Below are 16,606 nucleotides of genomic sequence, written 5' to 3'. Positions count from 1 at the left end.
ATCATCAAGGAATTGTTTCCCAATCCCATAGCTGAGTTAGGAGATTTTTGACCATAGTTTTTGAGAATAGAGACTGTTAGAGGAAGGGTTAGCTCACTATGAGAAACTCAAACTATACATAAAAATGTAAAAATGAAAGAAAAAAAAATTACCCCAAAACCCACCACCCATACATGTTTTCCAGGAGGTATGGCAATCACTTTATATTACCATATTGTTTAGAGCTACATGTTAGATTACCTCTATAGAAGCAAAATTATAACATATGTACATGCTTTGGAAAGGGACAGTCTTTAAAAACAAAAAAGCAATTGAAACTCAGCCTTATAGTTCTCCAAAAAGTATGCTCAGACCAAAGAAAGGTCAATAAAAATGAATTGGTATTTACACCTGTTTAAGGAAATTCAGAGTACTGAAATTCATACCTGTCCACTAAGGCATATTCTTTATTCTCAAGAACTTTTTCAAAGTCTATGGGATACAGGCTGAAAAGGAGATCTGGCTTGGAGACAGTCTGGGGTGGAACCAAAGATTACACCTTAAGTCAGTGGACCTGAACTTTTATTAGGCATTAGACTTTGCTGCAAAGCTTGCAATATAAACATATCCCAGGTCCCATGCTTCAGAGACTCTGATCCAGAATGTGGTGAATTCTATAATGATACTTGTTTCACAACCTCCCCAGACCTTCACTTTGAGAAACATTACAATAAAACCACATAAATGCATTTCTCTATGCTTCTGCTCCCAATGACTTTAATGTGTAAATATTCTTTCTTTGTGTTACAAAACTCAAATTTAGCACATATCAATAATTTAATTTAACCATGTTTCAGATTTTCCGTATACTTAGGAAGTCATGATCATTTTATAACTAGAACCATATGTGTAGTAATGACAAGGCAATTTGGGATTTATAACTTGACATTACAACTTGGGAATTACCCTTTTATGGGAAAATAACATCCTCTTACTTTTCATGGCATTAGAATAAATTTTCTTTATTATATGAACACAATATCATAAAAATGTTAAAAAAATGCATTTTTTAAACCCAGAGAGTTAATGAAACCAAAATACAAAAGAAAAATAACAGGACATGTGATTCTAATTCATCCTCCCCCAGTCTCTCTGTACTAGAACTGCTAAACTCATAATTACCACTTTACTTAGTCAACATCTCTTTATGTAAATTCCATATTATTGGCTCAATGAATCAAGCCGAAGATAATAATCAGGCTTCTCCTACCTATTTCCGTACCAATAATGGCCCACTGTCTATTTTTGGCAAAGCTCCCATTCATCTCTCTGTTTATAGCCTATATCCTTACATAGGCAAGGAATTAGTTTCATCAACTCTAACCCATGCCCCCTTTCCATTCCCATCTCATTCCCTTTGGTCAATAGTAACAACTGCTGCAAAACAGTCCAGTCAGTGACAAAGATACAGGATCTGGCTTAGAGAAGTCACTGGTGACTTTTATGAAAACATATACAGTCATTTTAAATGGCTTTAAGTTAGGAAATGCATGCAAATTAATATATAAACATTCCATAGTATACATTTCGAACACACTGATGGGATCAGCTAAAATGAAATCCTCCTCTGAGTGGACTTGACAAAACATAGGCAAATTGTGTCAATGCTCTTGACTGTGTTAAAATTGTATACATATGATTTAAAAAAATGTTTAGAAAAGGCTAGTCAAGTTGAGCCAAAGATGGCTGTATCCCAAATTTAAGTAGAAATGTGTTACCACCCAAACACCTATTTTCACAGTTCAAGCCTTCAGAAGCTTTCCCTGTCTTTCTGAAAATTGGACACAATCAACCTAAGAGGAAATGTTAGCAGGGTGGAACGTTGTTGATTAGCAAGGCTAAATCGTTTTTCTCTCATATCTTTTTTAAAATTCAACTTTGTTGAGGTATAATTGACAATTAAAATTATATGTATTTTAACAATGCAACTTGGTGCTTTTATATGTGTATATATTGTGAAATAACCACAATCAAACTAATTAGCATATGTATTACCTCATATAGTTACCTAATTTTTTGTGGTGAGACCACTTAAGATCTACCGTCAGCAAATTTCAAGTATACAACACAGTATTGTTAACTATAGTCACTATATTAGATCTCCAGAACTTATAGATCTTGCATAACTAAAACTTTGTGCACTTTGACAAACATTTCATCACTTTCCCAATAACAAACCCTGGCAATCACCATTCTACTCTGTTACTATGAGTTTGAATATTTTAGATTCCATATATACATGAGATTATGCAATATTTGTCTTACAGTGGCTGGATTATTTCATTTATCATAATGTCCTCTAGGTTTATCTATGTTGCCACAAGTGTCAGAATTTCATGCTTTTTTAAGGCTGTTACTATTCCATTTTACATGTGTGTGTGTGTGTGTGGATGTGTGTGTATATCACATTTTCCTTTTTTTAAACATCTTTATTACAGTATAGTTGCTTTACAATGGTGTGATAGTTTCTGCTTTATAACAAAGTGAATCAGTTATACATATACATATGTCCCCATATCTCTTCCCTCTTGCATTTCCCTCCCTCCCACCCTCCATATTCCATCCCTCTAGGTGGTCACAAAGCACCTAGCTTATCTCCCTGTGCTATGCAGCTGCTTCCCACTAGCTATCTATTTTCCGTTTGGTAGTGTATATATGTCCATGCCACTCTCTCAATTTGTCCCAGCTTACCCTTCCTCCTCCCCCTATCCTCAAGTCCATTCTCTAGTAGGTCGGTGTCTTTATTCCTGTCTTGCCCTTAGGTCCTTCATGAACTTTTTTCTTTTAGATTCCATATATATGTGTTAGCATATAGTATTTGTTTTTTCTCTTTCTGACTTACTTCACTATGTATGACAGTTATTTGTATGAGGTCCATCCACCTCACTACAAATAACTCAATTTCGTTTCTTTTTATGGTTGAGTAATATTCCATTGTATATATGTGCCACATCTTCTTTATCCATTCATCTGTTGATGGACACTTAGGTTGCTTCCATGTCCTGGCTATTGTAAATAGAGCTGCAATGAACATTTTGGTACATGAATGTTTTTGAATTATGGTTTTCTCAGGGTATATGCCCATTAGTGGGATTGCAGTGTCATATGGTAGTTCTCTTTTTAGTTTTTTAAGGAACCTCCATACTGTTCTCCATAGTGGCTGTATCAATGTACATTCCCACGAACAGTGCAAGAGGGTTCCCTTTTCTCCACACCCTCTCGAGCATTTATTGTTTCTAGATTTTTTGATGATTGTCATTCTGACCGGTGTGAGTTGATATCTCATTCTATCAGGTGTGACATGATATTTCATTGTGGTTTTTATTTGTATTTCCCTTATGAATAGTGATATTGAGCATATTTTCATGTACTTGTTGGCCTTTTGGAGGTCTTCTTTAAATAAATATCTATTCAGTTACTTTGCTCATATTTTAATCAATGTATTCTGTTTTATTTTTACTCTGAGTTATGATTGCATTATATATTTTTAATATTTGTTACTTATCAGATATATGGTTTGCAAATATTTTCTCCCATTCTGTAGGTTACCTTTCATTCTGTTGATTGTTTCCTTTGCTGTTCAGAAGCTTTTTTATTTGATGCAATTCCACTTGTCTTTCTGCTTTTCGTGTCTTATTTAAAAAGTCATTGCTAAGACTAATATTAAGGATATTTTCCCCTATGTTTTCTTCTAGTCATTTACTGTTTCAGGTGTTATGCTCAAGTCTGTAATCAATTTTGAGTTTATTTTTGTATATGATGTGGGATAAGGGTCCAATTCCATTCTTCTGCATGGGATATCCAGCTTTACCAGCATCATTTATTGAATAGATTATCATTTGCCCTTTGTGTGTTCTCAGCACACTTGATAAAGGGTCAGTTGACTGTAAATGCATGGATTTACTTCTGGGCTCTCTATTCTGTTCCATTGATCTATATGTCTATCTTAACAGCAGTACCATACTGTTTTAATATTTGTAGCTTAGTAATTGTAACTCATTTCTTAAATCACTTTTTAATATAGGCAAAATAAAACCTTCTAAAGGCTCAGGTCAGCTTTCTTGGCTACTTTTGGTTGCCCATGTGGCTTGTTCTAGAAAGGTAGAATTTTAAAGGGTTTGCTAGGTTCATGTAATGGACCAGCCACAAATTTTGGCCTTGTCTGCAGTAGGGAGTTAAATCTTTGACTGCAAATGAGAGCTAGCAACTGATTGTAAATAATTCAGTGCTGCTATTTTCATCTCTTTAGAAGTTATTTTCCCAATACAGCAGTTATCAAGGTCTCATTACTTTTTTATGCACTTACGTAAAAAGTAGCACTTGCTATGGGGAAGTTGCTCTGTAATTGTTGTTATTAACCTAAAGCAATACGACGGTCTCATTTATTTGTCTTGCTCAGCAACACAAGTCTAGCTACTTCCTAAAATATAGTCAAAGGAAACCCTCTTCTTGTGCCATATCAGAATGTTGTTTATTTATTCTGTTTTATTGTGAGAAGTTTAAAAACAATGGAACCAAACTGAAAGTGTATATGTATAGCTGATTCATTTTGTTATAAAGTAGAAACTAACACACCATTGTTAAGCAATTATACTCCAATAAAGATGTTAAAAAAATAAGGGAGGGAGATATAAAACGTTTGCAAGGCATAATTTCAGTTTGAGGTTTAATATAGACAAGGGTCACTTTGAGTTTCTTAAATGGTCAGATTATGGACAAAATTTTCTGAAACTTAATATATTAACAATACAATATAGATAATAAAATGACTGTGTTTGCTTACAAAAGGGCTATATAACTCAAAAGTGTAAATAAAACACTCTGGTAAGAGAGTAGTTGGGAGTTGTTACCCAAAGTATTCAAGTAGATATAATAGGAACTCTTTATTCTGTTTAAAGTTAGCTCTCCAACAATGCTGTGTAAGCCGAGTCTTTTGTTTATACCATGTATGACCTACAAATCTAATAATGTCAACAATATGGAAGAAAGTTCAGAGGAAGAAAGTCAAGAGTATTTGACAATGGCTAATACTGTAGGCATAAAAATTTATAATACCATAATAATTTTCTTTATTAAAGCCACCTTGATTATGAACCAATGTGACAGATTAGGAAAATGCACTGTAGGTATATTACTGGATAGTTCAGTATGTGTGTGATTTCACATGCTCTCTTTTGCCAATGTTTAAAACAATCTACACAGGGAATAAATTCTCCTTGTTCATAAATCTCAAGTAACATAGAGAAAGAGAAAATTGGATAAAGGTAAGGGCTTTCTAGCTGCTTCTTACAGTCTCTTGTGTCATTTGCCCTTGATTGCTGTCATTGGCTTTAAATAACGTGTTGCTCTGTTTACTCTGTCTGCCTGCTTTTTTTGGATGAATGTTGGAACTTAAAAAAGTATAGGAAGATTCAAACAAAACAAAGCTAATAAAGCCCTCTACAAGTATTTTGAGGAATTTAAACCTGTCACAATGTTATATAAATATATAAGGAATTCAAAACCCTTAAAAATATTTTTGAGCCAAGAACAACCCTGTCAGGAATCAGGAAGTTAAGGACATTTTCAGTATTTTAAATTTGGAATAGTTCATGCTAAAAAAAGTGTGTAGGGAAATATTCTTGCATTCCTGAAAATTTAGTAGTTTTTCTTTCTTAAGAATATATTTTAGAGTTTTTGATGATGGCCAATCTGACTGGTGTGAGATGATATCTCATTGTAGTTTTGGTTTGCATTTCTCTAATGATTAATGATGTTGAGCATTCTTTCATGTGTTTGTTGGCAATCTGTATATCTTCTTTGGAGAAATGTCTATTTAGTTCGTCTGCCCATTTTCAGATTTGGTTATTTTTTTTGTTGTTGTTATTGAGCTGCATGAGTTGCTTATAAATTTTGGATATTAATCCTCTAGAAACAAAAAATGCTGGAGAGGGTGTGGAGAAAAGGGAACCCTCTTGCACTGCTGGTGGGAATGTAAATTGATACAGCCACTATGGAGAACAGTATGGGTGTTCCTTAAAAAACTAAAAATAGAACTACCATACGACCCAGCAATCCCACTACTGGGCATATACCCTGAGAAAACCGTAATTCAAAAAGAGTCATGTATCAAAATGTTCATTGCAGCTCTATTTACGATAGCCAGGACATGGAAGCAACCTAAGTGTCCATCAACAGATGAGTGGATAAAGAAGATGTGGCACACATATACAATGGAATATTACTCAGCCAGAAATGAAACTGAGTTATTTGTAATGAGGTGGATAGATCTGGAGTCTGTCATACAGAGTGAAGTAAGTCAGAAGGAGAAAAATAAATACCGTATGCTAACACATATATATGGACTCTAAGAAAAAAAAATGTCATGAAGAGATTAGTGGTAGGACGGGAATAAAACACAGACCTACTAGAGCATGGACTTGAGGATATGGGGAGGGGGAAGGGTAATCTGTGACGAAGTGAGAGAGTGGCAGGGATATATATACACTACCAAATGTAAATTAGATAGCTAGTGGGAAGCAGCTGCATAGCACAGGGAGATCAGCTCGGTGCTTTGTGTCCACCTAGAGGGGTGGGATAGGGAGGGTGGGAGGGAGGGTGATGCAAGAGGGAAGAGTTATGGGAACATATTTATATGTATAACTGATTCACTTTGTTGTAAAGGAAAAACTAACACACTATTGTAAAACAGTTATACTCCAATAAAGATGTTAAAAAAATTTTTTTTTAAATTTTAAAAAGAATGTATTTTAAACCAAATTAAGCCAATGTCAATTTATTTGGAAAGGTTGTTCCTCCACTATGGTATCAAAAGCCAGAGAAAATACATATGACTTCTTATATTGTTTTGGAAAAGACATTAATATAAAAGTTGATATTCTTCTATAGTTTCACTTTGCCAAAAATAATAGGAATAAGGTTATCTAAAATATACATGCTTTGCTCTATAAAAGGTGTCAAAGATAAACAAACCTAGACTCTAGTTAAAGTGGTAAGGACAGATTTTTCCCCAGTTTTATTGTGATATAATTGACATATAACAACACATAAATTGAAGGTGTACAACATAATGACTTGACTTTCATATATTGTGAAATGATTACCACAAGTTTAGTTAACACCCACCATCTCATATACATACAAAAAAACTCAAAAAGAAAAAGAAGAAAAAAACATTTTTTTCCCTTGTGATGGGAATTCTTGGAATCAACTCTCTTAAGTTTTAAATATACTAATTCAGCAGTGTTAACTATTATCATCATGTTGTACATTACACCCCCAGAACTTATTCATCTCATAACTGGAAGTCTGTAACTTTTGATGACTTTTACCCAATTCCCCCACCCCTTATCCCCCACTAACCACAAATCTGATCTCTTTTTCTATGAGTTTGTACCTATGACAGATATATTCATCTGTCATTGGACACTGAGGTTATTTCCATGTCTTGTCTATTGTAAATAATGCTGCTATGAACATGGGGGGGGTGCAGCTATTTCTTTGACATAGTGTTTTTTATATCCTTCAGATATATTCCCAGAAGTGAAATTATCAGATCATATGGTAGTTCTATTTTTAATTTTTTGAAGAATCTGCATACTATTTTCCATAATGGCTGTAACAATTTACAATTCCACCAACAGTACACAAGCTTCCCTTTTCTCCACATCCTTGCTGGCATTTGCTATTTCTTGTCTTTAATAACAATTATTTTAACATGGCATGAGGAGATATTGTGGATTTTACTTGCATTTACATAATTATCACTTATGTTGAGCACCTTTCATGTGCCTATTGGCCATTCATATATTTTCTTTGGAAAAATGTTTATTCAGGTCTTTTGCCCATTTTTAATTTTTATTGCTACTGAGTTGTATGAGTTATTTGTATATTTTGGATGGTAACTCCTTATCAGATATATGTTTTGCAAATATTTTTCTCATTCCATACATTTTCTTTTCTTTTAGTTGATTATGTATTTTGGTGTCCAGAATCTTTTTAGTTTGATGTAGTCCCACTTGTTTATTTTTGATTTCGTTGCTTGAGTTTTAGGTGTCATATCCAAAAATCATTGCCCAGACCCATTTCAAGAAGCTTTTTTTCTTTTGTTTTCTTCTAGAAGTTTTATGGTTTCCAGTTTTACATTTAAGTCTTTAGCCCATTTCAAGTTAATTTTTGTGAGTGGTATGATACAGTGGTAGTTTTATTCTTTTACAGTGAATATCCATTTTTTTACCAGCCCCATTTATTTTAGAGATTGTCTTTTAAATTATGAATACGGTATTCCAATAAATAAGAGTCCAGTGTTAGCTAAACTCAAATTTGCTTTGTGCAGAGGTAGCAGGGTATTTTAAAAGAAGAAAGAGGGAATAGAAAGGGGATTGAGTAGAGGCTTAATAGAGTTAGGAAAATGAAAAATTACCAAAAAAGGGAAAGGTTTTGGTTAATCCATGTGAAATCTACCTGAATTTGTTAACTGGTGCTTCTTGAAGTTAGACTCCTTCCCTCCCACACAGATCTGGAGACAGGTCTTCCCTTTTAAGGTTTTGATTGAAAAAACAGTAAATTCTTTGAGAAGCTTTTTGTTTTCTCAGGTAGGCACTTTAAGGGGGGAAAGAGTCATCCTAGGGATGTAGCCTGGAGCTGTTAGAAACTATGTTAGTATTTATTCAAGTGTTTTTATAGGGCAACGTTGAGGTCTAGTTGATAAGAGACTCAGAGGAGCCTGGTTAGAGTTTGGTTGAGGACATATTCTTTGTCAAAGGTCTTGTAAGTAAATATATATTCATATGAATAAATTCACCATGAGCAAGTACTTCAATTTGTAAAGTACTTCAAATGATAGACATTCCTTTGTTCCATATCTCTTCTGGGAACTGAGCAGTAAACCAAACAGACAGTCCTTGCTCTCAAGGAGCTCATATTCTAGTGAAGGGACAAACTGATAAGCAAATAAACAAGTAATTACATAATATAATATCAGGTTGTAATAAGAATTATTAAAAATAAGAGAGGTAAGGGAAAAGATAAAGATGTGATGTGGGTAGTCAGTATTACAAACGACCATAAAAATTACATTTGAAGTGAATGGAGTCTGCCATAGGAAGATCTGGTGGAAATATATCCCAGACAATTGGAACAGTGAATGCAAAATCTCTGAGGCTGGTGTGAACTCAGTGTTTTAGAGAACAGAAAGGTCCACTAGCTGGAATAAATTGAGCTAGGAGGAGAACATTACAACCTATAGTCAGCAGGCAATTAAGCACCAGATCATAGAGGGCCTTGTAGGCTTGTCACATGTGTGTCAAATTCATCAAAACTGACAACCAGGATTTGTTGTCTGAGGTGATGTGCATGAGGGAGTTCATCCTTCCACATGGTGGGTTGATGTGAAAATTTGTTCAGTAAGGAGGTAAACCCATAAACACAGAGTACCAGACAATGAGCTATGTATGTATTATGGATGATAATGAACTACTGTAACTGATTCTTCAGGAAGCCTAGTCTTAGAATTGCTTAGGCCCAGGATGACTAGATGGTTGCCAAAATGGTTCCCATGATACTTAAGTTTTCTGTGCAATTTAACAATAAATCCTCTTCCTTGAAGGTAATCTGGGCAAGCATAAGTACTCTTTGTGATTTTAAGTGGTCTATCACAGGTCACCTTGTATGGTTAACTGGTCCTCTATTTTTTATTCTGTATGTATGTACTTTTCTGTTATTTATTTAGGATAAAAATGATGGTCTCCAAGAATTTTAGTTTCTCTCTGCTTGCCTAACATAGTGCTTTGATTAGGCAGCTGCAGAAGTCTAGCAGAAAAGAGGCCTAGAGCAGATTTGAAGGTCCTTTATGTAACCAAATAGACTATAAATAAACAAATACATGGATAGTTAATTAACTTAGAAGTCTCTCCAGATAATGAATGTCAAATGGCCCAAGTAAGTGCAGTTATAATTGGCATATAAGTGAAAGAATTTTTATACAAGTCCCAGACAGCATTCTGCAACTATCAATATTTAAAAGAAATTCTGTGTTAGCCAGTGCTATGGTCTGATTTATTTTATCAATTTTTTTCAATTTTCAGAAATGTCCTTTTCCAAATGGTTTAACGATAAGTACTGTTTTTTTTGTCTACTGAGTTATTTCAATGTAAGAAATATGTATATCTATAGGCATTGCCTTCAACTTTATACTGTAATATTTTAAAGCTAATAACTGGACAGTAAAACAATTTTCTCTATACTATGACTAATTTTTTGTCACCATTTTGCTGTGATTACTTTCTGCAGTGAAGACTGTACCTTACTTTTATAATACAGTGCTTTTGGATCCCTTCTAACACGATGTGTGATAAAACAGACTAAATAATTACAGATTTCTAAACACTATGATAAACAGAAAATGAATAAAACATCCTAATATACAACAATAGGACAATTTTCAAGTAAATTCTAGTATATTAATTCAATATCATATCCTATAGCTATTAAATTTATGTTGAAAAATAACTAATCCCAACTTGAGAAAATTTTAAAAAGATAAATTTGTATGTATATTATAATCATACTTATGTAAAAAGGAAAAATTTTAAGTATTTAAAGAATGGGAGAAATTATAGTGGAGTTAAATCTAATGTTAATAGTGATTCTGTGATGCAGAACTATGAGTGTTTTTTCTTCCTTCTACTTGTTTCAACTTTTAAAATTTTGTATAATTTGGATATATTGCTTTATAGGGGAGAAAAACAAAATCTTTAATCAAAACGTAGAAAGTCTAAGGATACGTTTCTTCCTAAATACACTAATTTATGATGTGAGGCTCATATGGTTTTGTTGCCTACCTATAAACTGGATTGCACATTTTGTTATTCCTTACCAAATCCTCAATTCTAGTTTCCTCCAACATCTAGATACAAGTCTCCAAACTAATGTTATTAATTTTTCTCCCTCTCCATTGACTTGGCATCACTAATAACTAAAACCAGATTGCTCAAATCCTTATTAGGACTTTCTAAAGAAGATCTGTGAGCAGAAGTTTAATATCTGGAAATCTTCTCCCAACATATAGAAATCTCAATTGGCTGTCCTCTGGACACAGAAAATGAGTTTATAGTCTGCTCTAGCCATTAATCTTTGTCTTTATTTTCATAACCTACAAAATCATTGAATTGCCTGGTGGTTTGCACTATCTAGCAAATGTCCTCTACTACCAAGTCCCAACAGATAGTTCAGCTGGCCTTTACTGAATGAAAGGTGACCAAATGAAAAACTCATATTGTTCAAAAGAAAGAAGAATTTCTCTTCTGTCCTTGAACAAGAGGAGGAACTGACAACGACTCTCCCATTGACTAGACTTTAGATAGACTCCTCTGAGTCCTTTTTTAAACTAGGCCTCATCCTTGAGACCTGTATTTGGCCTGCCTAGTCCAGTTGTAGCAAAAATCCTGCTAAGTCCGTTTAGAGATGATCCCCCACCTTTGATATCTGATCACCCTGGCCTTCTTTTAGCACTAATCCTGTTAAGTTGGTTTAGGAAGAAATCCCCTACCCTTAATGTATTATTTTAGTAATATTACATTTAGTGATCCCCTCATTCTGCTCACTAGCTATAAATCCCCAGTTGTCTTAGCTATGTTTAGAGTTGCAGCTGATCTCTCTCCTTTATTTTGATAGTTTTGATGACGATATCAAATATCCTGAATAAAGTATTCCTTACTATTTTAACAAGTATAAAAATATATTTTCTTTAATTAAAACAAAAGAATATCACAGAAAGAGTTGTATACTTAATTTATTCTGAAGGAGAATAAATAAACTGTGACTTTGAGTTCACACTGAACATATTGTGATGAATAAGAATGAGTGTACTAATCAATACTAAAGTGGGAAACACAGGAAAAATTTGTATGATTCCAAAATTAAGAATTTTTTCTAGAAAAAAAGTTGGAAAATTATCGCAGATGCATTCTAAGATAGTCATTCAGAAAAATCATTGAAAAGCAAGAGGTAGGACTGAACCAAATCACAAAATTCTACCTGGTGCCAGAAACTTTCTACATGGTTTTAATTAAAGTATTGGTTTTGACAAACAGGTATCCACAAAATGTAAGCAAACGGCCTTTTTAAGTTAACGTGTCCTAGGTTATTTTCCATAATGTTTACTCAAGTTACTTTCTTTCCCTAATTAACTCAGAAATTTATTTTATATAACATTTGATATCATTTATATCTCATGAAATTCAAGTTCACCTTTATTAAAAGTGCTGTGACATATATACATATATATGTCATATGTGTTCATCCCAGACAGGGAAAGGCCATTCTTATTAACATGTTGCTATTCTTAGTAATTAACTCCAAAAAAAGCTTAATTTTTGGATAGAGATTCTTCTTTATCCTCAACTGTCAAATCATGCAAAGAAGATGAAACTAAATTAATTAAATGTACACCCTAAATGTGTTCAGAATACAGTGGGACGTACTGATTAAATCTGGTGAAGTGCCATGCATTTAAATGTGGCTCATGAAGAAAAAAAGGAAAAGGAGATCAACTTGAAGTTTCCAATGATATAAGGGGCAAAACAGGAAAGAATTGACTGGAGAGTGATGGGGTTCAGGAAGTTCTATCCCCAAATATGGCACCTTGCCATATTGAATACTTTAAGCTGAAAAAGTTTGATAAAATGGCAGAAGCAGAAAGTCACTCTGACTCCCCCCACTTCTCTGAAACAGGACATAAAACCCTCATGTGAGAGATGCCCTCCTACACTACGAGGAAAGGAACATCCATAGCTCCAAAGACAAAGGGACACCAAGAACAGCTTTGCCAAGACTCCCCCAATTTACTACAATTACATCATACTCTTTAACATATAATATTCCTCCTTGACTGTGTACTCTTCATCAAACATAGCATAAAATATGCATGTCTAAATGTTTCTTCTGGTCTTCATTTCCTTATGAAGTCTCCAGTCTCATGTGAAACTTATAGTGAATAAATTTGTATGCTTTTTACCTGTTAATCTATATTTGTCAATTTAATTGTCAAACCCAGCCAGGGACCCTAAGAGGGTTGAGGAAAAACTTTTCCTCCCTTAGAGTTTCTGGTGACTATGAAGGGACTCCATCATCTGAAGACATATTGCTTGGTCCAGAAGCTGCAGTCAGAGATCTTGGACCTCTGGCAACAGCTGGCAGTAGGTAAGAATTCTTACAATGTCAGTCTTTCATATCTCTGCCTATGGGAACCAGTTGAGCAAGTGTGGTAAAAGTCTTTTCTTCCCCAAATTCAGATTAGCAAAAATAAATTGTGACAATTAGTTCTTCGATTTGTAACTCCCGTGAATTTGGTTTGGGGGGGTACCCATTGATTATTTTCCTCCTGGGAACAGCTATTGTTTTCCTATTTATCTCTCATTTTGTGCTCTGAGGACTCAACTTGGCTTTCCACGTGTTGGGGTATGCAAGTATTGGTTCTTGCATGTGCAGGTGGCTAACTGTCAGATACAAGTCCCCAAGAATGTGGCTGGACAAAAATGTGGGTTGCACCCTATTTGCAACTAAAGTCCTACTGACAATTGCCAGCTCTTATGGAGTTAAGTCTTTCTTTTGGCTATATTGGAAGTGGGTCTGGATCTTGGGAAGCCTTCACATTTGTTATTGGTTTTGGTTTTGAGTCACCTGATAGGTAAAACTTTAGTTTAAATACTTGAAAGGATTTTCTTAAAGGAGCTCTAGGTCTGATGTTGGCCAAATTGGAGGCTGATATTCAGAGCCTGATAGAAATATATTTTAAAAGTTATTCCCCCCAAGCTAAAAAATAGCTATGTACTTAGAGTGAAAAGAAAACATTGTGAAGCCTTTGTGGAAGGATTTATTAAATCATTCCAAAGACACACAAGTCTAAATCTAAAACACAGGAGTTTTTATCCATCTTAGCTTGATCTTTTCTCCCTGAAATAAAGATAATGTAGCTGGATGAATGGGTCAGCCCCTTGATATCATTCAGGCTGTGAGTCAATTATTTGAGGAATTAAAAAACAACTGTTCTGAGCACACTGCGGCTGCATCAGTCCTGTGCGACCTGCACCCGCCTGGCCATTCACCCTGCCCGCGCCTGAGTTACGGCCATGGTGGCCTCGCTTCTGCTGCGGCAAGGAGGAGCAGGGGGGCTGAAGACTGTGCTCCTAGAAGCAGGAGTGTTTCGAGGACTTGTTTCTACAGTCTCTCTCTCTGCAGAATCAGGAAAGAATGAAAAGGGATTCCCACATAATCCTAAGAAGCAAAGTCCACCAAAAAAGTCCGCACCAGCCACCACCCCAGCTGAATTGTTTGACAACACCACCTACAAGAATCTCCAGCATCATGATTACAGCACGTACACCTTCTTGGACCTAAACCTGGAGCTTTTGAAATTCAGGATGCTTCAGCCCTCTTCAGGAGGAGAGTCAACTCACCACTGAGAGCTCAGCTTAAAACTTAACTTTTGGTATCTTTCTGCATTCTTGGCAAAAATAAAATCCGCTCAGCAGTCATGAAAAACAAAACAAACAAAAAAAGTACAACTGTCCTTTTCTTACAAATCTTTACAAAACCTGAAAAGCAGTTCTAGAAGAAATTCAAAGTCCACCTGATGGTTAACAATCCCCAAACTTCCTCTACTCATCTAAAAATGCTTGCAGATATTGTAAAAGATCAAGACATTGGAAACATAATTAATTGTCCTGTACTTAAGAAAAAGAAGGAACATTTGAATAATAATTACCTTAGACCACTGATAATAGGCAAATATGCCCCAAACTCCTTTCTGGAGAAAACTTACATCCTTCCTCTGTGCCTTTGAGATGTAAATTTTCTACCATGTCTTCTCTAGGCCCTGAAAGCCATCTCTCTCTCTTTTTTTAAATTTCATAGATGTATATTATTTATTTATTTATTTATAAAACGTCTTTATTGGAGTATAATTGCTTTACAATGTTGTGTTCGTTTCTGCTGAAATACAAACTTCAGGGAGATGATTCTCATCACAAGGAAAAAAAAACCAAAAAGCTATTTGGAAACTAAACACATGAAAAATCTTAAAAGTCTCCACAAATATTGGTAAATAGTTACCTATTTACCATTTGTGTCAGAAACAGTTTGAATAAAAATATAAAGAGGAAAAAAACTAATGAGTTTTATGTTAATATACCTGACACACAGCTAAAATTTTAACAAGATCTCTGTTTATGTCTGCATGTTATCTGTCTTATATGTATGCATAAAATCCCTTAAAAAATTTCTACTAAAATCGGCTTAGATATAAATGAGCTATCATATAAATTAGGTATCTTTAAAACTCTCAGAAATATATAAACTAACCCCAAATTTTTAAGTTCACATAATCTGGGATAATCTTTGGTAAACAGAGGTAGTTTTTAAATTGTTGGCATGAAAAAAGCATACCTTTAAGTCCTCAGCATTAAATAAAATACAAACATACAATTTTCATCTACCTAGGTTGACTAGTCAAACATGCTTATGCTATTTCTATTAAATGTTTAAGATTTTAAAACTATAAAGCCAACCTATGAATTGCTTGATGCATGTCAAAGGTGACAGTAAAGAGAGAGAGATACAGTGAGAGAGAGAGAGAACCATATGTTTAATATTTTAGGTTCTTTGCTTCTGTACTTTTTTGATACTGCCTGATTTGTCAACAAGAAACATAAGATAATAGCTAGTTTTGTTTAATGTCACATGAAATTTTCATGAACAATTCAGGCATAATTAAGAACAAATGAATTAAATAGATGTAAGTTTATAAATGAACTTTTAAACAATAATTATGCTTTATGATATATCTACTTAAAAATAGTTTCACAAATATGTTAATAACTTGAAACCTTAAAGCTATACTAACATAAATTAAATGATGGATATTCATTGAATATCTAGAACATTTCAAATTGAGATGAAATATTGAAACATCAACTGCTGAACATAAGCTTACCTAATTTGACATCTTGTTTTATATGGTATAGAAAAAATATATATGAGTGCGTTAATAAACATGAGAAATGTAGTATGAAAAGACATATGCCATTAGAAACTATGAAATGATATATTCATATATTTGCTACAGGATGAGAGTCCATGGCAGGCAATTCAAAATTCCTAGTTTTCTCTGTAAAAGAAAGATTAGTAATGGATAAAATTCTAATCAATGTATGTAAATAAAATCATTAGGAATGATAGAGTAAACATTTTAAAACTCTATATGAAAAGTAAGATGAAAGTAAGATGTTTTTGAATAAGAAATCTATAAAGTACATGTTTTTCTTAAGGGAAAAAGAGTAATTCTGTCCGAAAGTAGAATCAGTGGTTGGTCCCAAATGAGAAAGAGAAAAAGAGTAGGACAAAAACTGAATGGATATTATAAATAAAAGTTATAGAAGGAATCTTGGAAAATTAATCTTCATCTTGTGTGTTCAAAGCCTGCTAAGATTGGATGGACAAATTTATAATTTTTTAAAATATTAGCATAAGTATTAATAGTACACTGATAAAGAAAAAACAATTATATGAT

General features: G+C 34.0%; 1 long non-coding RNA gene and 1 pseudogene across 1 annotated transcript in view; one reads left to right on the top strand and one right to left on the bottom strand.

The window, feature by feature from the left end:
* The window catches only part of LOC136793439 (uncharacterized), a 122,591-nt gene that overhangs the window by 14,768 nt on the left and 91,217 nt on the right, over positions 1-16,606 (bottom strand). The window lies entirely within an intron of this gene.
* LOC131748738 (NADH dehydrogenase [ubiquinone] flavoprotein 3, mitochondrial pseudogene) lies at positions 14,169-14,501 on the top strand (annotated as a pseudogene).

Source organism: Kogia breviceps, chromosome X (genome assembly GCF_026419965.1).
Source record: "Kogia breviceps isolate mKogBre1 chromosome X, mKogBre1 haplotype 1, whole genome shotgun sequence".
Lineage (NCBI taxonomy): Eukaryota > Metazoa > Chordata > Mammalia > Artiodactyla > Physeteridae > Kogia > Kogia breviceps.
Note: the sequence above shows the minus strand (reverse complement) of the source record. Positions and strands in the feature narration are given on the sequence as shown.